This window comes from Littorina saxatilis, linkage group LG3 (assembly GCF_037325665.1).
Source record: "Littorina saxatilis isolate snail1 linkage group LG3, US_GU_Lsax_2.0, whole genome shotgun sequence".
Lineage (NCBI taxonomy): Eukaryota > Metazoa > Mollusca > Gastropoda > Littorinimorpha > Littorinidae > Littorina > Littorina saxatilis.
In genome coordinates this window covers 73,131,266-73,157,685 of record NC_090247.1, presented here as the reverse complement: position 1 = coordinate 73,157,685, position 26,420 = coordinate 73,131,266, and the positions used below count along the sequence as shown (strand labels likewise).

Genomic DNA, 26,420 nt, shown 5'->3' with positions numbered 1-26,420 from the left:
ATCATAAGCTTTTAATGACCCATCATTGCCCTTCGAGTAAATTGTCATAAAAATAAGTTGAACTGTAATGTTCGCATTTTCATTTGTTATAATGTAAAGGCTTATTTCTTTTCGTTACTCTGATGCTAACCATGTTTATGTCGTTTCTCTTTTCTATATCTTATCACTCAAAGACACTCTTGATTGGCCGTTTTGCTCTCTGAACTTGACGGAACATTATCCCACCCCAAACCCTTCCATCGAAGAGTCACAACAAGACACGTGTTTTCAAACTGGACAAAAGGACACTGCTGACCTCCAAGCAGTTAAAGCTTTTTATTGGGCAAAACTGAGAAAAGTGGTCGATCTGATTAAAAACTTTCTTCGCCACAGATTTTCCCACAGTTGAAGCGTTATCCCTGTTGGTGCCCCAGTCTTTTAGAGACAATACCACGCACCGTTCACGAACAAATTGTGCTCATTAAAACTCGGCGGCTCAATGGTTGACCAGGCGCAGCCTCGCTCCCGAAACCGCACGAGCCAATTACATCGCACCCCTGCATTCACTGCAGACCTGCTGAGCAAATATTGTTTCTGGTAATCTCCCCTGGCTTGATTCTCCCTTGATCGCTGGCTTCTCCCTTGGGAGAGGCGGAGCCATTGTACGGGTACTGTTTCAAGTGCTGAAACCACCCCGGGTAGATTCTGCAGACACCATGAAAAGATGGGAGGTGAGAAGTACAGACGTTTTGGTAGCAGGAAGCTACTTCTCGTTCCAAATTGCCTGCAGGGTGACAAACCGTTTGGAGAGCAAAGAAATAAATATTATGTTTGGTTGGTGGCCTTCAGCGTTTTTGCAATTGCCACGTTTTGCTGTTCCACGTGCAAAAGGAATGCCGGCTTCTACCATCCCTGTCAAATACTGGTAACTCAATCTCGAAATATGTTGATGCGGCGATGTTTGCAGCTCTTTCTATTTTGGGAATACTTTAATGGGGTTGTCACTTATTTTATTTCTCCTTTGCAAGTTTGTTTACTGAAGCGGAAAAAATACACCTTTAGAACATTCAAGTTTGAATAGCAGAAATAAAATTCATAACAAAAGTACCAAAACCACCGAGAGCCTCCAACTCATTCATCAATGATAGTGTCCGTTCAACAGAATATAAATCTAGATTCCCTTCATACCAACACAACCCAATATTATTATTATTATTATTATTATTATTATTATGAACATTTGTGCGCCTAATCTAAATATAGCCCTAGGCGCTTACAAAATATACACTACATAGTGAACATTATACGAAACACAAATCGACAAGGACCAAGACACTCGGACTCATACACTCGCAGACAGACGCACAGCGAGAACGCGACGCACTCATTCATACCAACTACAGGCACATGCATTCTGAAGACGGAAAAACAGTCATAAATAAATAAATAAATTATTGGATACATAAAGTTAGTTGAGAGAAGAAGAATAGAGCTGGGAAGGGAAGAAGAAGGAGAGAGAAAGAGACAGATCAAGGACCAGCAGGAGAGGGGGAAGGGTGGTCATTAACGGACTAGTGAGGGAAGAGGTGTGTTTTGAGTGAGGTTTTGAATGATTGCATAGATGTGGAGTGTCTGAGTGAATGCGGGAGTTGGTTCCAGATGGATGGGGCCTGGTAATATGATAGGTCTATAGTCTGAAAACTGCACGTCTTTGCCCCCCCCCCCCCCCCCCCCCCCGACATTCCTCTCTGTCACTCCTCTCTCTCCTTATAGAATACAGTTCGTTCGTTCGATCTCTCTCTCTCTCTCTCTCTCTCTCTCTCTCTCTCTCTCTCTCTCTCTCTCTCTGTTTTGTATTCATGTTAGTTAGCAAGGACAGATTGTAAGACTAGGCAACGCCTAAAATCTCCATCCTTCTGTAATAAAGTTTATTAAATCAATCAATCTTTCTCTCTCTCTCTCTCTCTCTCTCTCTCTCTCTCTCAAAGAATACAGTTCGTTCTCTCTCTCTCTCTCTCTCTCTCTCTCTCTCTCTCTCTCTCTCTCTCTCTCTCTCTCCCTCTCTCTCTCATAGAATACAGTTCGTACGTTCTCTCTCTCTCTCTCTCTCTCTCTCTCTCTCTCTCTCTCTCTCTCTCTCTCTCTCTCTCATGGAATACAGTTCGTTCGTTCTCTCTCGCTCATAGAATACAGTTCGTTTGTTCTCTCTCTCTCATAGAATACAGTTCGTTCGCTCTCTCTCTCTCTCTCTCTCTCTCTCTCTCTCTCTCTCTCTCTCTCTCTCTGATAGAATACAGTTCGTTCGTTCTCTCTCTGATAGAATACAGTTCGTTCTCTCTCTCTCTCTCTCTCTCTCTCTCTCTCTCTCTCTCTCTCTCTCTCTCTCTCTCTCTCTCATAGAATATAGTTCGTTCGATCTCTCTTTCTCTTTCTCTCTCTCTCTCTCTCCAAGAATACAGTTCGTTCTCTCTCTCTCTCTCATAGAATACAGTTCGTACGGGTTTTTCTCTGTCTCTCTGTCTCTCTCTCTCTCTCTCTCTCTCTCTCTCTCTCTCTCTCTCTCATAGAATACAGTTCGTTCTCTCTCTCTCTCTCTCTCTCTCTCTCTCTCTCTCTCTCTCTCATAGAATACAGTTCGTTCGTTCGTTCGTTCGTTCTCTCTCTCTCTCTCTCTCTCTCTCTCTCTCTCTCTCTCTCGTAGAATACAGTTCGTTCGTTCCCTCTCTCTCTCTCTGTCTCTCTGTCTCTCTCTCTCTCTCATGGAATACAGTTCGTTCGTTCTCTCTCTCTCTCTCTCTCTCTCTCTCTCTCTCTCTCTCTCTCTCTCTCTCTCATAGAATACAGTTCTTTCGTTCTCTCTCTCTCATAGAATACAGTTCGTTCGTTCTCTCTCATAGAATACAGTTCGTTCGTTCGCGCTCTCTCTCTCTCTCTATCTCTCTCTCTCTCTCTCATAGAATGCAGTTCGTTCGTTCTCTCTCTCATAGAATACAGTTCGTTCGCTCTCTCTCTCTCTCTCTCTCTCTCTCTCATAGAATACAGTTCGTTCGTTCGTTCTCTCTCTCTCTCTCTCTCTCTCTCTCTCTCTCTCTCTCTCTCTCTCTCTCTCTCTCTCTCTCATAGAATACAGTTCGTTCGTTCTCTCTCATAGAATACAGTTCGTTCTCTCTCTCTCTCTCTCTCTCTCTCTCTCTCTCTCTCTCTCTCTCTCTCTCTCTCTCTCTCTCCCTCTCACTCGCTTCTACTGAAGAAATTAAAGTGCTATTTAAAAGACGACTGCGCCAGTGCCTTTTTTGAATCGTATCTTTCAAAACGGAAACAGTATGTGTCCATTAACTGTAAAACTTCGTGAAACGAGTTTGTCAGGAGTGGTGTCCCTCAAGGGTCTGTATTAGGACCTATCTTGTTCTGTATTTATATAAATGACTTACCCCTTCATGTGTCCGATGAAAAAGTTAGATGTGAGTTCTTCGCGGATGACTCTTCTGTTCACACCAGTCAAAAATCTTTGGAATCCGTCAACTCTTCTCTTCAAACAAGTGTGGATGAAATCACTGAGTGGTGCGTTTCTAATGCAAATATCATTCATCCGATTAAAGCAAAGAGTATGGTGATAACCACGAGACAAAAACACCAGTTAAGTCCTTTACTATTACAACTGTCAGTTGGCTCAACTCAAGTGCAGCAAGTTAGGGAACATAGACTATTAGGTGTTACCATTGATCAAGAGTTGAAATGGCAAACTCATCTGAGTAATATATGCAAAGTAGTATCAAAGAATTTGTACCTGTTATCAAAATTAAGGCATTACGCCGATTCTGAAGCACTCAAAATGTTCTATTACGCCCACATAATGCCTCATATAAACTTCGCTTCAACACTTTGGGATAACTGCAGTGACGTTCATTTAAAAAGACTCAATTCCCTACATCGCCGAGCTGCAAAACTTATTCTGCATGATTTGAATAGGTCCACGGATGATAAACTAAAGCTCCTGAATTTCCTCCCCTTGAAAGATCAGTTGACGTTAAACAAGGCTGTGTTCATGTATAAAATTCTAAATGACGACTGTCCTAAATATTTGCAATCACATTTCAAACATGCCACAAAAAGATATGGGTCCCAAAAAATCATCCCTCCTATACCTCGCATAGACCTCTATAAATCGAGCTTAGCCTTCTCCGGAGCGTTTCTCTGGAACTCCTTCCCCCAACAGATAAGAAATGCAACTTCAGTGAAAATGTCTCTCTCGGGAGCGTTTCTCTGGAACTCCTTCCCCCAACAGATAAGAAATGCAACTTCAGTGAAAATGTTTAACTCATTCGCTGCGCAGCTAAATTTCCCCTGTGTTCCCTGCCAACGCGCGATTTAGAGCCATTTTGAAAAAATTATTAAAAATCAACAACACAAGATAACCTTACATACCTTATGTTTTTGCAAAGTTTGAAACTTACTCTTTTAGAAAATATATGAAACATTTGAAAGTACATACCTTTTGTTGTCTTCATATCCACGCAAAATATCCAATTTGAAGCAAAACAAAAAAACTTTCTACGTCATGGGTTCATCATACACAATGTCATGATCGACACTTGCATTGCCCGAATCATCACCCAAATGATCGTCCATTGGCACAAAATCGTCACCAGAATCTAAAATATCATCTCCACTATCATCATCACTGAGGTCAAGATCAGAACCGTACTGAATAACACGTTCTAGCACTCTTTTCAAGTTACTACGTCTCAGCAGAACGATCCGCCATCTTGGAAAAGTCAAAACACGTGGGTCGCACACCGTCAACAAAATTTTTATTAATCCCAACAATTTAAGGGAAGGAACTGTTTACAGTGAATGGTACCACTGTAGACAGATAGAAGTTCATTGCAGGGGTTGTTTCCCTTGGTCAGCAGGACCGTTTACACCGTTAAAAATTCGTGATATCCGTCGGAACTCAAGTGCCGGCACGCAGCCAACGCTAAACACAGGTGTCGGAATTCCAGTTCTGACGCGCAGCGAATGAGTTAAGAGACAGTCACGTTCACACATCATTCGTGAATGAAATGTCTTGTTTGATTGTTATTTTGTTGAACATTTTGTACTAGTGTTAACGGATGTGTAGCTGATTTGAGCAACTTAATTCTCAAAATGAAAGGTTTAACTGTGTCAATGTAATTTTGTAATTTTTGAGTTCTCCCTATATAATTCCTTAAATGCACATTGTGTTGTAATCCATACAATGTAATTCTGTATCTTATATGATTGAATTTTTATTTTTTATGTCCGTCTGTCTTTATGTGTTGTATAAAGGACAGGTTGGAAGAATAGGCTTTGCCTAAAACCTTTATCCTTTTGTAATAAAGTTCTGAGTCTGAGTCTCTCTCTCTCTCTCATAGAATACAGTTCGTTCGTTCTTTCTCTCTCTCATGGAATACAGTTCGTTCGTTCTCTCCCTCTCTCTCTCTCTCTCTCTCTCTCTCTCTCTCTCTCTCTCTCTCTCTCTCTCTCTCTCTCTCATAGAATACAGTTCGTTCGTTCTCTCTCTCTCTCTCTCTCTCTCTCTCTCTCTCTCTCTCTATCTTTCTCTCTCTCTCTCTCTCTCTCTCTCTCTCTCTCTCATAGAATACAGTTCGTTCGTTCTCTCTCTCTCACATAGAATACAGTTCGTTCGTTCTCTCCCTCTCATAGAATACAGTTCGTTTGTTCTCTCTCCCTCTCTCTCTCTCTCTCTCTCTCTCTCTCTCTCTCTCTCTCTCTCTCTCTCTCTCTCTCTCTCTTTTATTTTATGAATAACCACATATGTATGCTCTTCATGCCTCATCTTTATCATCATCATCATTATCATCATCATTATCGTCATCATCATCATCATCGTCATCTTTATTATCACGTTTTCCGACCTCCTTTTGTTGGTTAACTTTTTAACTTTTTAATTTTTAATTTTTTAAAAATTTTTTTAATTATATAATTGTGTGTCTATGCGTCCCAAGGACAGATTGTAAGAAAAGGCGTAGCCTTAAATCTAAATCCTTGTAAAATAAAGTTCAATTCAATTCAATTCTCTCTCTCTCTCTCTCTCTCTCTCTCTCTCTCTCTCTCTGTCTCTCTCTCTGTCTCTCTCTCATAGAATACAATTTGTTCATTCTCTTTCTCTCTCTCTCTCTCATAGAATACAGTTCGTTCGTTCTCTCTCTCATAGAATACAGTTCGTTCGTTCTCTCTCTCTCTCTCTCTCTCTCTCTCTCTCTCATAGAATACAGTTCGTTCGTTCTCTCTCTCTCTCTCTCTCTCTCTCTCTCTCATAGAATACAGTCCGTTCGTTCGTTCGTTCGTTCTCTCTCTCTCTCTCTCTCTCTCTCTCTCTCTCTCTCTCTCTCTCTCTCTCTCTCTCTCTCTCTCTCTCTCTCTCTCTCATAGAATACAGTTCGTTCGTTCTCTCTCTCTCTCTTTGCCCTCAGGACATCTGTGTGAATGTGTGTATTTCGTACCCCACGTGGAGAAGCAGGGGCTTTCCTTTTTTTTTTTTTTTGTTTTTTGTGTGGTCAGATTGACAGTTGGATCTCTTGTTGATTCCGTGAAAAAAAGTGTTGTGGTCTTCATGTCAGTCAATAAAGGTTGATTAAAGGTGAAGGTTTAGGAGTAAATAGCCCGTGTGTGCTCTCTCTCTCTCTCTCTCTCTCTCTCTCTCTCTCTCTCTCTCCGTGTCTCTGTCTTATTACGTATTATTACGTATTGACCTTTTCAAATCAAGCCTCCTTTATTCAGGTGTGGTCCTATGGAACTCACTGCCTATTTTTCTTAAGCATAAAACAAACACAGACAGCTTCAAATAATTTTATATGTCGCACATAATGCAACTAAACATGTGCTGAATGGTTCATCAATTCATTTAAAATGTATGTGCATGTTAAACAAAATTATAATAATATGCAGATCTAAATTAAGTAATGTTAAAAATTGACACTTTTTATCATTGGAAATTGTACTTAAAATGCAGCATGACAATTTATTTTTTTAATTTGTATCTGTATATATACAAAACCACAGGTCAAAGAACTAAACAAGCAAAGAAAGACACACACACACACAGACACACACTCAAAAAAGCTTACACACACGCACACGAACACACAGACACAGACACGCGCGCGCACAGACGCACACATACACACACACAATCGCGTGCGCTCATACAAATATACACACACACACACACACACACACAAACACAAATAAACACGCACAAGCACACACATACACATACACACACACACTCTCTCACATACGCACAGGCAAACAAGCAAATACAGCCACACACTTCATTGCACGGAAATATGAAGGTTGGGGAGGGGGGAGAGAGTGACAGAGAGGGGGAGAGAGAAAGAGAAACAGAGAGATACGAGAGAGAGACTTACAGACGGACACAAAGAGAGACAGACAGATATAGAGAGAGAGGTAAAAAGAAAGAGAAAGACATAGGAAGAGGGATATGGGGGTCGGGGGGGGGGAGAGAAAGAAAGAAAGAATAAGAAAAAGAGAGAGACAGAGACGTAGACAGGGAGACAGGCACAGAGAGAGAGACTGCGATAGAGAGAAAGAGAGAGAGAGTCAAACAGCAAGCTCAGTACAGTGCAATTGTTTCTGGCGTGCCACCTCTCAGGTACGTTGCAGAATGCTCGGCACAAACCCCCTGTTGCCTGGACCATTCTCGGCGAGCGGTCGCCTTTGTTACGCTTCAGTGACCCCAGACATTGGTACTCGTGCCGAGCGCATGCTAACGTTCGCGAGCGTTAGCGAACGATACGACAAAACTATGCGTTGCCTTGAAATCGTTTGCAACCGTTCTGTTACGGTCTGCCTGAGCAACGCTCCTCAGATGCTTTCTTAAAAAATGCACTCCGGCGATATGATGCATTAAATAATAACATTACAATTAAAATCCCGACCTGGTCAGTGTCAAGCTCTTTCTCTCTCTCACGTCTTCCCCCCCCCCCCCCCCCCCCCCCGACATTCCTCTCTGTCACTCCTCTCTCTCCTTATAGAATACAGTTCGTTCGTTCGTTCTCTCTCTCTCTCTCCCCCCCCTCCCCCCTCTGTAAATGCCTTCCAACCTCACTCTCAGTAGTCTTTCCTCCCTCTGAGTGGAGAAGGTTCTTTAGTTTACGGGCCATGTGATTGTGCTACGGTTTTACTCTCGATTTCTCTCTTCTAAATGTAAATTCACACGCTTGAGGCTCGCACCAGAATGAAGTCCCACTACCTGGCCCCAGCTGAAGAGAGGTTTGAGTGTTGGCGGGCACTTTCAACTGCGACCTTATTTGCAGTATCATACCTGCAAAATTGCCACAATTATTTCCCTTGCCGGAGGACTCTCACTTGCGGGAAGTCAGCTTTGATTGACCTTTCTCATCCTTCAAAACCGGAGAGAACACTCAAAAGAGAAGGGGCGTAACTCTACGGAGCAATCAACTCAGCACGAGGACGAGGTTCTTCCAAGGCATCAAAGAGAGACAACCCTCAAAGGACCCATACAAGAACACAAGCTGTGCAGAAAAAAAGCACATAGTGGAACTGCAATGGAGCAGAAAGAGTAGTGCTTCGTTAAAAAGCTACCCGAGGCTGTTCTCCGCGCGGTTTTTGAGCTGAAGTCAGCAACGATACGCGATACCCGTCCTTCACCGGGTATTTTGATCTTTTCGGTTCAATTAAAAGACACCCTGTCGTCTGCGCAGAGAGGCGAAAAACTGAGACACCTGTAAAGTCGATCCTCTAGATCGAGTTAAACTGTCAACAGCTTGAAATCAGAGAGAGAGAGAGAGAGAGAGAGAGAGAGAGAGAGAGAGAGAGAGAGATGATAATGATAGAACTTTATTTTTCAATGATAGAGGTTTAAGGCTACGACTTTCCTTACAACCTGTCCTTAGAGAGAGAGAGAGAGAGAGAGAGAGAGAGAGAGAGAGAGAGAGAGAGAGAGAGAGAGAGAGAGAGAGAGAGAGAGAGAGAGAGAGAGAGAGAGAGAGAGAGAGAGAGGGGGGGGGGGGATAAAACCTTCAGAGTCACGAATTTTATAAACGTCAACAGACTTGGAAAGGACATGGTCAATGCCGTCGCGATATTATCTTGAACGGTTGAAAACGACGTTAAACACCAAATAAAGAAAGAACATGGTCAATGGTAGAGAGGCCCAATGTGAAAATCCAAAATGGCGGCCGAAGCTTTGAAAATAACTTGCTTTTCTCTAAACATTTAAATCCTTTTTTAGAAAAAAAAGCTTGCACTGTTTTCACCACTTCATCTTCTTGTAAATTAGTGCCTTTATGTGTCTGTCCTGTTTATTTCTCGTGTGCAAAACAAGTCGCAAAATTGCACAGAAACGCGATCTGTCGCTTCAGACTTACCCACAGGAGCACTGTATGGGGAAAAGCGATTCGACGTCGCGGCGGGCCGAAACACTCAAAACTACCGCCCAAGTTCCAAGAGCTCGCAATGAAGAACTATTAAAAATTGGCAGGTCAAACTTGGTGTATGATAAAACCATTCCTTTGTGGCGATGCTGTCGAAAGAGCAAATTACAATAATAATTGTAACGTCGTGGAAATAGTGGATTCTGAAGTCAGTGTTTAATTTTGACACAAGCTTTTTGGAAAAACGCTCTTTCGTGATATTTCAAGATGCCGATCTACCAGTACAACAATTTTCCCATAAATAAGTGCATTTTTGAGACAGTCCGAGGCACCAGAGCTTTATGATGAACGGGTATGTAGGTGTGTCTAAAATACGCGGGGACGGGTTTACAGCACGCGGGGACAGTTGTACTGCACATGGGGACGTTATGTAACTAAATTCTGGTGATAATTAATGCCAAAAACCATTTCTGGCTTCAAAATATTGTCCTCACGTGTTTCAGACACTCGTGTCTAAAACACGCGGGAACGGTTTTACAGTACGCGGGGACACGCGGGGATAGCTGTACTGCACATGGGGACGTTATGTAACTAAATTCTGTTGATAGTTCATGCTCAAAACCATTTCTGTCTTCAAAATATTGTCCCCGCGTGTCAAAGATCTCAAACACGCGGGGACAGTTGTACTGCACATGGGGACGTTATGTAACTAAATTCTGGTGATAATTAATGCCTAAAACCATTATGAAATTGTAATCAGTTTGAAATGATGTAAAATGTGGGCGATGGAACACAGTGATTGAACACTATTTTTGAAATTGTGGAAGCAGTTGGACGTTTTTTTACATTTAGTCAAGTTATGACTAAATGTTTTAACGTAGAGGGGGGAATCGAGACGAGGGTCGTGGTGTATGTGTGTGTGTGTGTGTGTGTGTGTGTGTGTGTGTGTGCGTGTGTGTAGAGCGATTCAGACCAAACTACTGGACCGATCTTTATGAAATTTGACATGAGAGTTCCTGGGTATGATATCCCCGAACGTTTTTTTCATTTTTTTGATAAATACCTTTGATGACGTCATATCCGGCTTTTCGTGAAAGTTGAGGCGGCACTGTCCCGCCCTCATTTTTCAACCAAATTGGTTGAAATTTTGGTCAAGTAATGTTCGACGAAGCCCGGACTTCGGTATTGCATTTCAGCTTGGTGGCTTAAAAATTAATTAATGACTTTGGTCATTAAAATTCTGAAAATTGTAAAAAAAATATTTTTGTTATAAAACGATCCAAATTTACGTTCATCTTATTCTCCATCATTTTCTGATTCCAAAAACATATAAATATGTTATATTTGGATTAACAACAAGCTCTGAAAATTAAATATATAAAAATTATTATCAACATTAAATTGTCGAAATCAATTTAAAAACACTTTCATCTTATTCCTTGTCGATTCCTGATTCCAAAAATATATAGATATGCTATGTTTGGATTAAAAACACGCTCAGAAAGTTAAAACGAAGAGAGGTACAGAAAAGCGTGCTATCCTTCTCAGCGCAAGTACTACCCCGCTCTTCTTGTCAATTTCACTGCCTTTGCCGTAAGCGGTGGACTGACGATGCTACGAGTATACGGTCTTGCTGAAAAATTGCATTGCGTTCAGTTTCATTCTGTGAGTTCGACAGCTACTTGACTAAATGTTGTATTTTCGCCTTACGCGACTTGTTTTCTTTTAGAATCTACTTTGTATACATTGGTTACCCCCACTTGCCTTTCGTACATGTACGTACAAGCATGCTCAATTTAGCAGTTTGTTTGTTTGTTTGCTTAACGCCCAGCCGACCACGAAGGGCCATATCAGGGCGGTGGTGCTTTGACATATAACGTGCGCCACACAGTCCTAGCACTAACCCCATAATGCCAGACGCCAGGCGGAGCAGCCACTAGATTGCCAATTTTAAAGTCTTAGGTATGACCCGGCCGGGGTTCGAACCCACGACCTCCTGATCACGGGGCGGACGCCTTACCACTAGGCCAACCGTGCCGGTCAATTTAGCAGTCATATCAACCTCTTCAGCAAGTGCCAACACACACACACACACACACACACACACACACACACACACACACACACACACACACACACACACACACACATCTTGCTCCAGTCAGTAACATTTATGCAACAATAACATTATCAGTCCAATAAGCAAGTGTACACACAGTTTTATTTATATTTGTGTACACCATTCAATCAAAACTTAAATTTAAGCAAGGCACTTCTAATTGTATCATCTGTTTGATTACAGGTTTCCAGAATGAATGTTTTGGTGAAGAAAAGGTAGACAACAGCAACATAACAAGAACAGGTGAGAACTGTCATTTTATCCTACATACAGTGATACACATCAAAATGAAATGAATGAAATTTGTTATCTCAATCATGAGAATTTGTGATGGTTTGTTTGTTTATTTGCTTAACGCCCAGCCGACCACGAAGGGCCATATCAGGGCGGTATTTGTGATGGTGGCGCATAGTCATGAAGATAAACGGAACACTAAAATAAATGCACTAACAAACACAATACTTATAATACATTTAGCCAACAATCTTGCTGACTAAAAATCTTCCGTAAATATGTAAAAGATTAATTCTAACAGACACACACACACATATTCAAGCATGCGTGCACATACACACACACACACACACATTTGGATGTATAAGATTAATTAAACAAAATAATTGGAGTTGTAAACATGTGAAAGAATCACCTTTTTCAGTCATATTCTTTAAAGGTTTTACTGGTTAAACCGGTTATATATTTCTATATCAAGGGGAAGAACTGTGGCCTTTTTCCACATATGCTATGTTTTGGATTACTTCCCTTGGTTCCATGATCGTTTTATCATTTTGTTGTTGTAAGGATTAAAGTTGTATTATTGTTTAGTTATGCTTAACGTGTACTATTTAATAATGAGATAATAATAGTTAGCTGTTGCTTTTCGGGTCCAGCGGACCATAATAGGCCAAATCAGGACCCCACAAGTTAATCATTACACATTTTTAGATTAAAACAATTCTAATACATAAAATCCATAACGTCACCCGAAGGCAACAAAAAAGTCAAAGCAAAACCCTATATGTCAAATAGATTAGGTTGTTTTAAAATTCAAATCTTAAAATAAAGACCAGACTCCTTTAAGAACCCAAAAAGAGCTGTAGAGCTGACCTCTGTAAAAATACTTTTCAAGCTCGAGGTGCCAAACTACTTTTCTCGTTGATCATACAGATCAGCACACTCGGTGATAAAATGACTCACAGTAAAACCAGTATCACATGCGTAGCACCATGGTGCCTCTTCTCTTTTAAGCAGATGAACATGAGTTAGATAAGTGTGACCAGTATGTAACCTGGCCAAAACACTTTCTTCTTTTCTATTTGAAGCCACTAAAGGAAGTGGCTTTAAAAGGTCAGGAAGAGTTTTATACAATGTTTTCCGTGCAGGTAGACCAACGGTCTTGCCAGAGTTTTAAGCTGTAACAAAGGGTCTTCCGACGTAAGTCAGTAAAAGGAACAGACTGCTCAGGGACACGAGGAACCACCAAATCTAGAGCATCCTTTGCTGCCTTATCAGCAACCTCATTGCCGTGTATGCCCATATGACTGGGCGCCCACATAAAATTTATAATCTTGCCTTCAGAAATAAGTTTAGTGTGAAGGTCGTGAATGTCGACTAAAAAAGGATGAGTAAACTTTCTGGTGGATATCGCTTCAAGAGCTGAAAGCGAATCAGATACAATCAAAAAAGACTGATGTCTGGATTGATAAATTAATTTTAATGCCAAGATGATGGCCCTAAGTTCCGCCGAATACACCGACTGACGAACCATTAGGGAGCCGGAGTTGAAGTGGTTGATGTAATTTCTTGTTAGAAACTGCTGCCGCAGCAGCTGAATCGTCTTTGAGAGAGCCGTCAGTAAAAATAAATTCATACTCTGTGTCCGAGGTTTCATTCTTCTTGAAAGAAGTTAGGGAAAAATTGACGGTTGGGTTTTCTAACCAGGGTGGAGTGTTTATTGTCAAAGGATCGTCAGAGACAGAATCAATATCTATAACAGCCCTTTCACATGCAGAAAGCATACGTATGCCGAAAGTTGGTATTTCAGTAGGTTTGGCTAAAAATTTGTCCTTCAGAATAGGATTAATAACACATTCTTGAGCAGGGTTTTCGGGGTTTGCCTTTAGCTTTAGGTAGTAGTTCATGGAAAGCCGAAGTCTGCGGATCTCCAGAGGAGGTTCTCGCGACTCGGCATACAAACTATCCACTGGTGTTGTGCGAAAAGCACCCAAACAAACTCTCAGACCCTGATGGTGGATGGGATCAAAAAATGTTTTTGAATGTTATTATTAGAAAATTTGGTTTAGTTGAAGATTCTATGACATGTCTTTGAATCCCTTTCTTTCTTTATTTGGTGTTTAACGTCGTTTTCAACCACGAAGGTTATATCGCGACGGGGAAAGGGGGGGGGATGGGATAGAGCCACTTGTCAATTGTTTCTTGTTCACAAAAGCACTAATCAAAAATTTGCTCCAGGGGCTTGCAACGACTTTGAATCCCACTTTTTAAAAACCAGGAATGTTAGTGTTTATTAACTTTATAAATACATTTAGTGTTAAGAAATTATTTGGAAAATGTTTAATTAATGCTTGGTAATTTTAGTGAATTTTTGGACATCTTGTTTTATTTGTTAGGAGGTAAACTGATGTCAATTAATAACTGATTTTGGATTTTTACAAGACTTGCATCCTTTCTTTGATAACTTGACTGGAGCAGCTAGTCCCAGGCCACAATTTGTCTGAAGTGAAAAACGTTTTTATTCCTAAATCAGGTAAGAAATGGCTTTAATATGAATTTAGTTGGTTTTTTTATATATGCTATGTACTGTTTTGAAAAGTTAGGTGATGTGGCATTTTTTATTCTTAGAAGATGTTTTGGATTGAAATTGATTATTCTAGGCGTCCCCGAGGACGCCTAGTAATTGGGATCAAGTAAGCGGTTGCCCATGGACAGGATAACTCTGCGGTTGCCTATGGGACACTGCCACATTTACGTCTTGAGTTACTGCCCTTACTACTATCAACCCGAAACTTCGTCGATAGAGACATCACCTAGGCCAGGGGTGTTATCTCTATCGACGGAGTTTCGGGCTGTTGTGCGTGCATAGTACCCGCGTAGGACACGGAGCCGTCTTGGAGCCTCTACTTTTTTGTTGTTGTTGAGACATCGCCTGCAAAAACTCCCGATACATTATTGTGTGATTCTAGGCGTCCCCGAATTGTTGTTGTTGCCATAGTTTACGTTTAGAGCTACTGCCCCAACTGTGACGGAGAAAGTCCTAACTCTGTCTAAAACAAAAAGTCTTCCTTACTTTTTTTTTTTTTATCAAGATACAAGAAGTTTTATTGTCCTCATCAATACAAGGAAATTTGGCATGTGTGTGGCAAGACATAATACACTGATACATAGACATTTACAAAACACAACTGAAGTTCAATATCAGCACACCCTTACCCAAACATACCCACTACTTCAGACACACAGGCTACATGTGCCCCTCGGACGTACGCAACCCACAATTCACCCAGCCATACAACTCCACATGCACTTACTCAGTCATGCAGCACTCTAGCACCCGGCCACTGTACAACTCACACACTGGAACCCTCATACGGCTACATATTGCATTATAACACCTGCACAAACATTACAACCTCAAACATACGTTGATACATATAAACGTTGATACATAATTATACAGATAAACAGTCGTCAAACATTTCACTCTTATGCTTTGGATATGATGACAGATATGTGTGTGTGTGTGTGTGTGTGTGTGTGTGTGTGTGTGTGTGTGTGTGTGTGTGTGTGTGTGTGTGCGTGCTTGTGTGTGTGTGTGTGTGTGTGTGTGTGTGTGTGTGTGTGTGAGTGTGTGGATATCTGCATTTTAAATGAGAGAGTTTAGCGACGAGTGTGCATCCATAGTCAATCAACACCATTTTTAAGACAAAATAAAGTTTGGTGTGATCCTTTTGCCAATTAAAATGACTAATTTACTCACGCACGCGCGAACAACACACTCACACACCTAGACGAACATATTCAAAAACACAAGTATTCCCCTCAACAACTACTGTCCTATCAAACATCTGAATATATACTCAGTATCACAGGTAATTATCAAAAATAGTCTGTTACAAATAACTTATCACTCATTGACATCAATTCTTTCATCTTCACTTTTTCTCTTTTTCGTTTTCCATTGCCACGCTTCTGCAGCGTTTCATCAACTCGGATTTGCCTGGTCCCTTTAAATATCTCACTGGATGTTTGGCTATTCTGGTGGGAGCAGGCATGACGATCCTGGTACAGAGTAGTTCCATCTTCACCTCGGCCATCACTCCTCTGGTGGGGATTGGTGCCATCCACATTGACAGGATGTACCCCCTCACTCTCGGCTCCAACATTGGCACCACTGTTACTGGCATTCTGGCCGCTCTGGCATCGGATCCTACTGGTTTCAAGGACTCTTTTCAGGTGGCCCTATGTCATCTGTTCTTCAACATCTCGGGCATCTTGGTGTGGTATCCTGTGCCCTTCATGAGGAAGATCCCCATCAGCCTGGCCAAGGTGATGGGACAGACGGTCTTCAAGTACCGCTGGTTCGCCCTCTGCTACCTCGTCTTGCTCTACTTCCTCGTCCCCCTCGCCGTCTTTGGACTCTCCTTGGCTGGATGGGAGGTACTACTCGGAGTGGGCTTACCCATCTTCGTTTTCATCGTCGTGATTGTCATTATCAACGTTCTCCAGACGAAGAAACCGGAGGTGCTTCCAGCAAAACTTCGCTCCTGGGAGGCTACGGGTCTCCCCGAACCTCTTCGCAGTCTTGCACCCATCGACCGCGTCTTTCAGCGCATGCGCGGGGTTTGCACGTGCTGCAAGACGACCCCGGAAGCTGATGACCTTGAGGCGGAGACAATAGGCCAAGGTCAAAGAAACGGAAGCGTGAAAAAAGACACAGAGCAAAACGGACATATTGAATCATCACGACTTTAGAAATTATGATTTGTGTTACATTATGACAAATTCTATGCAAAGGGATGCGGTCGTGGACGTCAACTGCACATTTGGTAGATGAAAGTCAGTTCGGGTGGGCGGGGATGGGGTTGGAGAGAGAGAGAGAGAGAGAGAGAGATCGAGAGAGAGACTGAGAGAGAGAGAGACTGAGAGAGAGAGACAGAGACAGAGAGGGAGAATGAGAGAGAGAGAGAGAATGAGAGAGAGAGAGAGAGAGAGAGAGACAATGACATTGGTTCATCTCTGAGAGAGAGAGAGAGAGAGAGAGAGAGAGAGAGAGAGAAAGAGAGAGAGAGAGAGAGAGAGAGAGAGACAATGACATTGGTTCATCTCTGAGAGAGAGAGAGATCGAGAGAGAGACTGAGAGAGAGAGAGACTGAGAGAGAGAGACAGAGACAGAGAGAGAGGACAGCCTGCGATTTTGCTTGTACCGGTACTTGCACATAGTTTGCCATGTTGTAAATAATATAAGCTGTACAACAAAAATGCGACACTTTTTAGTACCTCATCAAATATATGCATACTTCTTAGTAGAGGATATAAATTTACCACAAAAAAAGAGGTACAGAAAGTGTCAAAATATTTATTTTGCACGGTGAAACGAAAAAGTCTTCCTTACTGAGTCAACAGCGTTTTCCATGAAAATTATTTTGCTTGCAAAATTCACTTAGTTTTTTTGTCTAAAAACAATTTGCATTTAACAATGTGCATTTATAATTTTTTTTCGGTAATTTCAACTTATAATAATACGAAACTGTTGGACATAGCTATCGCGCATGCGCAGCAACTCGACAAGACGCGAGAAACGGCAAGAGACGAAGAAGGAAAAAGGAAGGAAACTCGAATCCGCTGCAATCATCTGTTGAACTTCATCATCATGGTAAGATCTTTGCTTGCTAACTTACACCAGGGTTGCGCGATATTTGGTGACACTAGCGGCAGGCAATGCACTGCAATTGCGCTGGCTTGTCAAATGTGGACGATCACCATCATGAGCATGCAGGACTATTTCATCAGATTCAGTCGACGGATTTAGACAGCGTGCTGTTTGAAGGGACATCCTTGTACGCACAGATTTCGACTCAGTACGGCATTGATGGTTACATCGGTCACGAACATTTGCCAACAACTGTTGTTGGACATGCTGTTGAAATAGAATATTTTTTCGACATGATTAATGGACACACTAACCCCGCTTACTTGCCTGCTAATGTTGTCAGTGACCAAGGCTTTCATTTGACTAATCTAGAAGAGGGATTGCATCAGGCTTTTGCTGTGTCAAACTACATCCTTGCAACATTTCAGGAATCGACCATTGCCATTCACGGTAACCTGGATAGTCAGTGTTTTTATTTGTTTGATTCCCATGAAAGAAACAGAAATGGCGATCATTCTTCAGGTGGTGCTGCTGTTTTGATGTCATTTGATTCTTTTGCAGATTTGACTGTTTTTCTAGAAACACATTATCAATGCTTTTACCAATTAACACCTGTTCATTTTTCTCCAAGTTCTATCCAAACTTCTGCTAGTCAGTGTGGACAGAACAAGCTTGGTTCATTCAAACCAGGTCATTCCAGTATGCCAACAGATTTTTGTACTCCAAATTCAGTCAGTACTGCTAGTACTAGTATTAGTGACACTGACAGAGATCAAAAAGAAAAAACAAATCAGCGCAAATGTACCACTTCATCTAAGACTCCTTTGAACATGAAAGGGAAATGTGCCACTGACAGTGACAATGTTGGGATTGAATTGAACCCACGACAGCCTAATTCTTTGTCAGATATTTTTGTTGAACAGGAAAGTATGTCTGTGTTTAACAATGGGCGGAACATGGAAGAAGCTTTCCTACATGCAAATAGTACTTACACTGAATTGAACATACAGGATGTTTGTGAACTTGAATAAAGTTATTTTCCTGGCTTGAGTATGGAGGACATTTCGGAACATATCTCACTTGAACACGCTTATTTCCCTGAGTCACGCACCAGTCATTCATGTGGAAATGTTTCTATGATACACACAGCAACAGCTGAAAATGAATTTGATGCTGATGACAACTGTCATGCTCGTGCTGATGATGACATCAACCTTGGACTTGAACCTGAACACAATTTTTGTTTTTCGCAAAGAGCACATGCTATTGAAGCAACTGTAAATGTTTCATCAAGATCGACTGCCTGTCCATGATTTCATCAATGTTGAACACTCTTTTTCACAGAAAGACAGACGAAAGCGACGCCGTGTTTCCAAAACTAAAACTACAAATGTTTCTCTTGACAGTGCCAACTCGCATGTCCATGATTTCATCAATGTTGAACACTCGTATTTTTCACAGAAAGAGAGACGAAAGCGACGCCGTGTTTCCAAAACTAAAACAACAAATGTTTCTCTTGACAGTGCCAACTCGCCTGAAACATTGTGCATTCTTTCAGACTTCGAACAAGTTGCTAATTGTTATGAAGTAGGAACAGCTGAAAATGAAATTGATGCTGATGACAACTGTCATACACGTGCTGATGATGACATCAGCCTTGGACTTGAACCTGAACACAATTTAAATGTTTCATCAAGACTGCCTGTTCATGATTTCATCAATGTTGAACACTCGTATTTTTCACAGAAAGAGAGACGAAAGCGACGCCGTGTTTCCAAAACTAAAACAACAAATGTTTCTCTTGACTGTGCCAACTTGCATGAAACATTGTGCATTCTTTCAGATTTCGAAGAAGTTGCTAATTGTTGTGAAGTAGCAACTAGCCAGTTGCAAAATGTTTTTATGTGTGACACTGACACATTTTTGTCTTCTTCACTTCATAATTATGCGTATGAAATTGCTATTAGAGAACAACCAAAGTTCCATTGTGAATCCTGTCAAAAGTTCCTGTTCAAAAATCAGTGTTTGAGATATCACGTGAAAGAGAATGTGCAAGATTTCATGCGCACATTGGGTTTCGCTGGTGATCATGTGTTTTGCCGTACATGCTACAGCCACCTTTCTAAGGGGAAGATCCCGTCTTGCTTTCATGGAAATAATTTGAAGCTTTGTCCTATACCTGATGTCCTGAAGTGTTTGACGTTTTCTGAAAGAAAATTGATTTGTAAAGTTCAGGTTTTCCTTACTCTTTCTGTTTTGCCGGGTGGTCAGTTTTGTGAGCGGGGAAGCGTTTTACATTTACCATTCAATGTATCTGCTGTAGTTAATCAACTTCCCCTTGACCCAAATAAAAGTGATCAGATATCTGTTTGCTACGAGAATGGTCATGCTCAAGTTATGTCTAAACACAAAGTTTCTCCTTTTAGAATATTCACTGCGCTTAAATGGCTGAAAACAAACAATCCAATTTATGCAGACTTGAACTTACATTCGGCTCAATTGGAACTGAACAAAATACATGATGGTAGCCATGATATTGATTTTGAAACCAACTTTAATGAAACAGAACATGAAGTGATGATTCCTGCAGGGAATTCAAGGTGTGATAGTCAGATTGATGGCCAGTCAACTTTACCTTTGGTTGTTGGAAGAAGTAACCATTCTCCGGTAAACATTTATGAGATTGAACATGGGGAGGAAATGGCTTTTTCCTGAAGGAAAAAATGGTTTCAAACATGCAAGATCTACTAAAATTTTGCCTTCCATGTACTTACGAAGTAGGGTCTATAACAAAGATGACCGCTTCAGAAAAGATATGATGTACTTACTTCAATCAGCAGTTGCTTACGATAAGTTTCTAATGAAACAAGCTGCAGCAGTATTTATGCGACTTAGATCTCCCTTTGCGACCGGAAATGAAAATAGAGTGTGTGCTAAAGATGTCAAAAATCCTGCAGCGACTTCATCTGTGTATGACAATTCCTACATGTTTATGAAGAGCATACAAGGAACTGTAGCATATTTTCGCAATGCATTATATGATTTGCTTGCAATGTTTCGATCATTGGGTCCTCCAACCTTATTCGTCACATTATCTGCAGATGACTTGCACTGGACGGAGCTTGAAATGACAGCCAAAGATGTTTCTTACACTGAAGCTTCAACGAAACGAACTTTTGCAAAAACTGTGATTGAAGACCCTGTCTATCTAACCGCACCTGGGATAACTGCAGTGAGTCGTCAAAAATAGTGTTTTTTCTGTGCGTTTTTTGCAAATAATGCAATAACAGCACACACATTTGCTTGCAGAATTAAACAACAAATTTCACTGATACATGTTAGTCATTAATATGTAAATCGCCGTGAGCTCTTGTGAGAAGGGGCGATTAATAAATGTCCATTATTATTATTATTATTATTATTATTTTGCGTCCAAAAAGAATGATCTACGACTCCAAACTTTGAAATATAAACTGCACTTATATTAAAATATTCTGTCAACACGTACTTCAGTTTATAAAGGCCTAAACAGACATTTTGAAGTGTTAGCTTTACTGAATTGCTTTATGTTTTGTCCAAGTGTAGACCTCTAGAAGCGATACTGGACCATTTTTCCAACGTTTACTGTTATTTGATTTACTACGATTTTTTAAAAGTGTTGAACCCATTTCAGATTTACCTGATTATCTTTTCTTGATTTAATACTTGCAAAGAACAAGTGGTACTTTGAGTTCCGGTTTTATATTTTAACCAATCAGAAATTTACACGAAGCGTCGTCTGCTACATTGCACTAAACGACTCCAACATGGTTGGCTGTGCAGCTTGGGGCTGCAACAACAAGGTTGTAAAAAAGTCATCAAACGTAAGTTTGCATCGTTTTCCAAGAAATGTTGAAGTTTTAAAAGCGTGGAAACAGTTCACACAGACCACGAAACTGTATCAGCCCACCAGCAGTACATGTGTGGCAAACAAAAAACGTCTTTGCTCGGAGCACTTTGAAGGTGATTGCTTTGGTTTTAAATGGCATTGCGGCACCAGCAGAAGATATTTGAAACCAGGAGCACTTCCCACAATAAGGGTAATTTTTAAGTGTAGCTGTTAAATGTTAGTTTTAATTTGTTCGGGGTGGGTGTGAACGCAGTTTTGGTGTTGTGTTTGAAAAGACAGCAGCACTTGTAGATCTAGGCCCTATCCTTTCTTCAAGTATCAGATAATGAACACATTTTTTTTTTAATACAAGCATTAAACATGTATCTGAAAAATAATCGAACGATAGTTGTAAAACCAAGAAGCAAATACATATTATGCTTACTTTGTGTTTGTCTCTCTTTCCATTCTTTACGGCGGAAAGACCGTTCGTCCGTAGCAGACGGCACAAGCAGTGCGAGCGCACCTGTATAGTACGCGAGTACGCGCATGAAAAATAAATGAGTTTTGAATGATGCTCGCAATTTTAGATCAACATTTTATGTAGAGATTCTTCATGTGTGGATACAAATTAACAAAAAATAAAATACAAAACAATACAAGAACTGTTGTCAGTTTCTGCATACATTTTGTGCGTTACTTCGGTTACTTCCACTGGGACGTTTTCCGCATGTGGTTTCGTTTGTCCTGTTTCGAAACCTTTCGACAACTGGTGAGGTTGGCGATGAAATGACGAAGTGTTGACTGTCGAAATTAGTTCATACCATCAGGTATTTACTTGCAGTGTATGGAAGCATGACGTCAATTGCAACTGCAGCAATGCAAGTACGCAAACCGTTGCAAAGTATTCTGTATTGCTTCTTCTTAAATCTGGTCATGTCCAACTGCCACCAGGTAAATTTATTTTGAAATTTGTTCCCCGTTCTTCATTTTTGTTGTTAAAACATCATTGTGTTTGGGATTCGATTGTACAATAATTTAATGTGTGTGTGTGTGTGTGTGTGTGTGTGTGTGTGTGTGTGTGTGTGTGTGTGTGTGTGTGTAATTATATTACCAAACCAATCTCTTAATTTCAGCTATGTATTAAAAACTATTATGACTACAAGACAATGCTATGGATCAATGAACTTTATGTGTAGCCTGCAGAAGTTTTGAGAATGATGTCAAGTATGCATCATGTGGTAACTTCAGACTGAATTTGATATAATAATTGTTGCATCACTCATTCACTGTCGGAGTGAAGTGTTTGTTTATTTGTTGCTTAACGTCCAGCCGACTACGCAGAGCCATATCAGGACGAGGAAGGGGGGGATGAAGGGGGCCACTTGTCAAGCGATTCCTGTGTGTGTTTTGCAAGGGCATATGTTGGTGAGGATATATGCTGTTCGTGATTTAGAAACATATTGCTAACTTGATATGGAAGATGATATGTTACAAATATATTGCAGACATCTACACAGAAAAAAGTCAACAAGGTTGAAACTGAAAGAAAGGTATGTGATGACAGTGCATGGGTCTGTGTGTGTGTGAAAAAAGTAACTGTCAAGAGCTCAGTGGTCTTTGTGTGTGGCAAATATATATATATATATATAAAGTCTGTGAAGAAAGTAATGATCTGGTCAGTGTAGTCATTCCATATCTATTATTGATGAAAATATATCTGATAACCTGGAATTTGTTTTGACCACACATACATGACGCCTTGTTGAATAACTGAAAGGGTGACACTAATTTTTTTTAAAGGAAGTAATGTCACATAGCAAATTTGTCAGTTTGTGACTGAGTGAAAGTTATAGGGCGCATTAGTCCTTCTGCAGTTCATTACCAGTGTGAGACAAACAATGGGTGGTCTGACCTTGGATTTTTCAGTCGCAGACTAGACGACCATAGGTTTACAGTGACAGTGCAGAGGTAAGTCAGTGTGACTCATTTCAAACAGCTTGTTTTTTTCTTTTCTTGTGCCAGAAAGTGGCTCAAACCAGAATGATTGTAATCAAAGCAGGAATGACTTCGGCATGCAAATGCATTGATTTTGTCAGCTGTATCCATCAATGGGACACTTTTTTAATTGTATGAGATAAATGGGAGTCATACAGTGGAACCTCCCTTTAAATACCTCCACAAATCTGATCACAGTATTTGCTATTCCTGTCATTCTGCGATTGATCCCACTTTCTCTGTTTCCATTTTTTTTAAGAAATAAAAATGAATTGCATATTAGTATTAGCATTCTAAAGAGGGAATTGTATCTTGATTAAACGCCAGTAATGATAGAGCCAAGAAAAGGGAAGGACAAAGAAAACATAATGAACATGACATGCTGTTCACACATTCTCTCTCTCTGTTTCTCATTCACACGCACACTCATAAACACGCACTTGTTCATTGGTTTAGATAGAGATGTACACAAGGTTAGGTTTGTGTCATAGTAAGACTGAAAGATACGGCAGTAACTTTTTATATTACCAGCTAATGAGCTATTGTGTTTTCAGCATAGCAATATGGTCCGATATTTAGATATTCAATTCTTATATCTTCCAGTCACATTGGTATTTTTTGGGAGTTGTGGGTTCCAAATATTGGTTGTGGACGGGACACAGCGAGGATACACCGCTCCACCGTTAGCAGATTGATCCAGTCCAAGTGGCCAGAGCGCTCGCCAGTCTTCAACACCAGTTAATCCATTGTCCTCATCAGCATGCCTGCCATAGGGGCAAATATACATCATTTCTTCAGGCCACTTTGTTTCCCAGCGTGATTGGGTATGTATGGAATATATTGTTTTTAAGCATGAAACACTGCAGTAATGATCTTCGAAAGAATTTGTTTACCAACAGCTGCCAGCCAGTTACCAAAGAGAAGAGGGAATGCAGAACCATCAGAAGCCTTTCATTGTGCATGCTGTACAGCATTGTAAGGCATGAATCACCACATCAAATTGGTTCACACATTTTTTCCGAAAGAGATTGAATCTCGTTGCCAAATGCTCGTTGCCAGATTTGTGTAATGTAATCATTGTCTTTGTATTGTTTTGTTTGTAATTGTTGAATCTCCTCTAAAGAGTACTCCCTTTTGAAAAAGATTTACTTGGTATAATTTTAACCTGAACTGAGTAAAAGACACACATTTATCAATTTAACTCGTGTGTCTCAATGCCACGAATCTGCATTTATTGAATGAATCAATTGAATTGAGCTGAACAGAAACTTTGTCATTTTGCATGAATTGTGTCAAATCTTTGACTATTTAAAAAATTAACCCAAAAAATCAAATCTACACACACACACACACACACACACACACAAAATAGTAAATTTAACAGACTGGGATATTCTGCATAACAAACTTTAATTAACAGTTTTAGGAATATAAAATGTACATATACATGTATTGGGTATCATGAGCAAACAAGAAGAGACATGAATAACATATGTTAATGCCTTCTGTGTTCATCTGTGTTTTAGGGATTGTTGTTAGGCGACTCTGGCTATCCCTGCCGGGATTGGCTGTTGACACCCTTGTTGCCAGAGGTCAGAGGTCATTGAGGGGGAGCTCTGCTACAATGTCGCCCACAGGACAACGCGGTCTGCGATAGATGAGTTTTGCCTGCTTTATCCATAAGATGGTTTTCAAAATGTTACCACCGAGATATCATCGTGCACCTCAGCCCCTCTTCTCTTTTTACATTAATCCAAACATGTTACATTCAACCATATTTAAAAAGAACAAGTCGCGTAAGGCGAAAATACAATATTTAGTCAAGTAGCTGTCGAACTCACAGAATGAAACTGAACGCAACGCAACGCAGCAAGCCCGTATACTCGTTGCATCGTCACTCCACCGCCCGTGGCAAAGGCAGTGCCCGTGGAATTGACAAGAAGAGCGGGGTATTCGTTGCGCTGAGAAGGATAGCACGCTTTTCTGTACCTCTCTTCGTTTTAACTTTCTGAGCGTGTTTTTTAATCCAAACATATCATATCTATATATTTTTGGAATCAGGAACCGACAAGGAATAAGATGAAAGTGTTTTTAAATTGATTTCGAAAAAAAAAATTGATAATAATTTTTATATATTTAATTTTCAGAGCTTGTTTTTAATCCGAATATAACATATTTATATGTTTTTGGAATCAGCAAATGATGGAGAATAAGATGAACGTAAATTTGGATCGTTTTATAAATTTTTATTTTTTTTTACAATTTTCAGATTTTTAATGACCAAAGTCATTAATTAATTTTTAAGCCACCAAGCTGAAATGCAATACCGAACCCCGGGCTTCGTCGAAGATTACTTGACCAAATTTTGAACCAATTTGGTTGAAAAATGAGGGCGTGACAGTGCCGCCTCAACTTTCACGAAAAGCCGGATATGACGTCATCAAAGACATTTATCAAAAAAATGAAAAAAACGTTCGGGGATTTCATACCCAGGAACTCTCATGTCAAATTTCATAAAGATCGGTCCAGTAGTTTAGTCTGAATCGCTCTACACACACACACACACACACACACACACACACACACACACACACACAGACACACACACACACACACACGCACATACACCACGACCCTCGTTTCGATTCCCCCTCGATGTTAAAATATTTAGTCAAAACTTGACTAAATATAAAAAGGGGGCATTGTATTAGATTTGGCAATGCACGAGATAAAACCATCCCTCCATTTGGTCACTTATTAAATCAACACCCAGACTGCTGGCAATTTTTATGGATGAAATAAATTAATGTCTTGTCACTATTTTTTTTGTGGTCATCAGGTATGTATGTTCAAATGACATGTTTTAGTTGAAATACATTTTGCAGAAGTAACTCAATCATTCAGAAAGTGTAATTGGTGTATGTTGGTTTTTAAAAAAAGTTTCAGGTGAAAGATGTAACCTCCAGAAAAACAAGTGGAGGTGACAGTGACCGACCATTCTGTCCAAACAGAAAGCAAACCCGTTGGAGCACAAACAAGTTCATCTGATGTGACCCTGGTAAGGAATTTATAATTTAAATAACCCGTGTGATGAAGATGATGTTTAAAATAAACAGATGATACAGGGCTTGATGATTTGTATAAGATTTATTGAATTACGAC

General features: G+C 40.4%; 1 pseudogene; it reads left to right on the top strand.

The window, feature by feature from the left end:
* Positions 1-15,792: 15,792 nt before the first annotated feature.
* Positions 15,793-24,915, top strand: LOC138961312 (sodium-dependent phosphate transport protein 2B pseudogene; annotated as a pseudogene).
* The last annotated feature ends 1,505 nt before the right edge of the window (positions 24,916-26,420 follow it).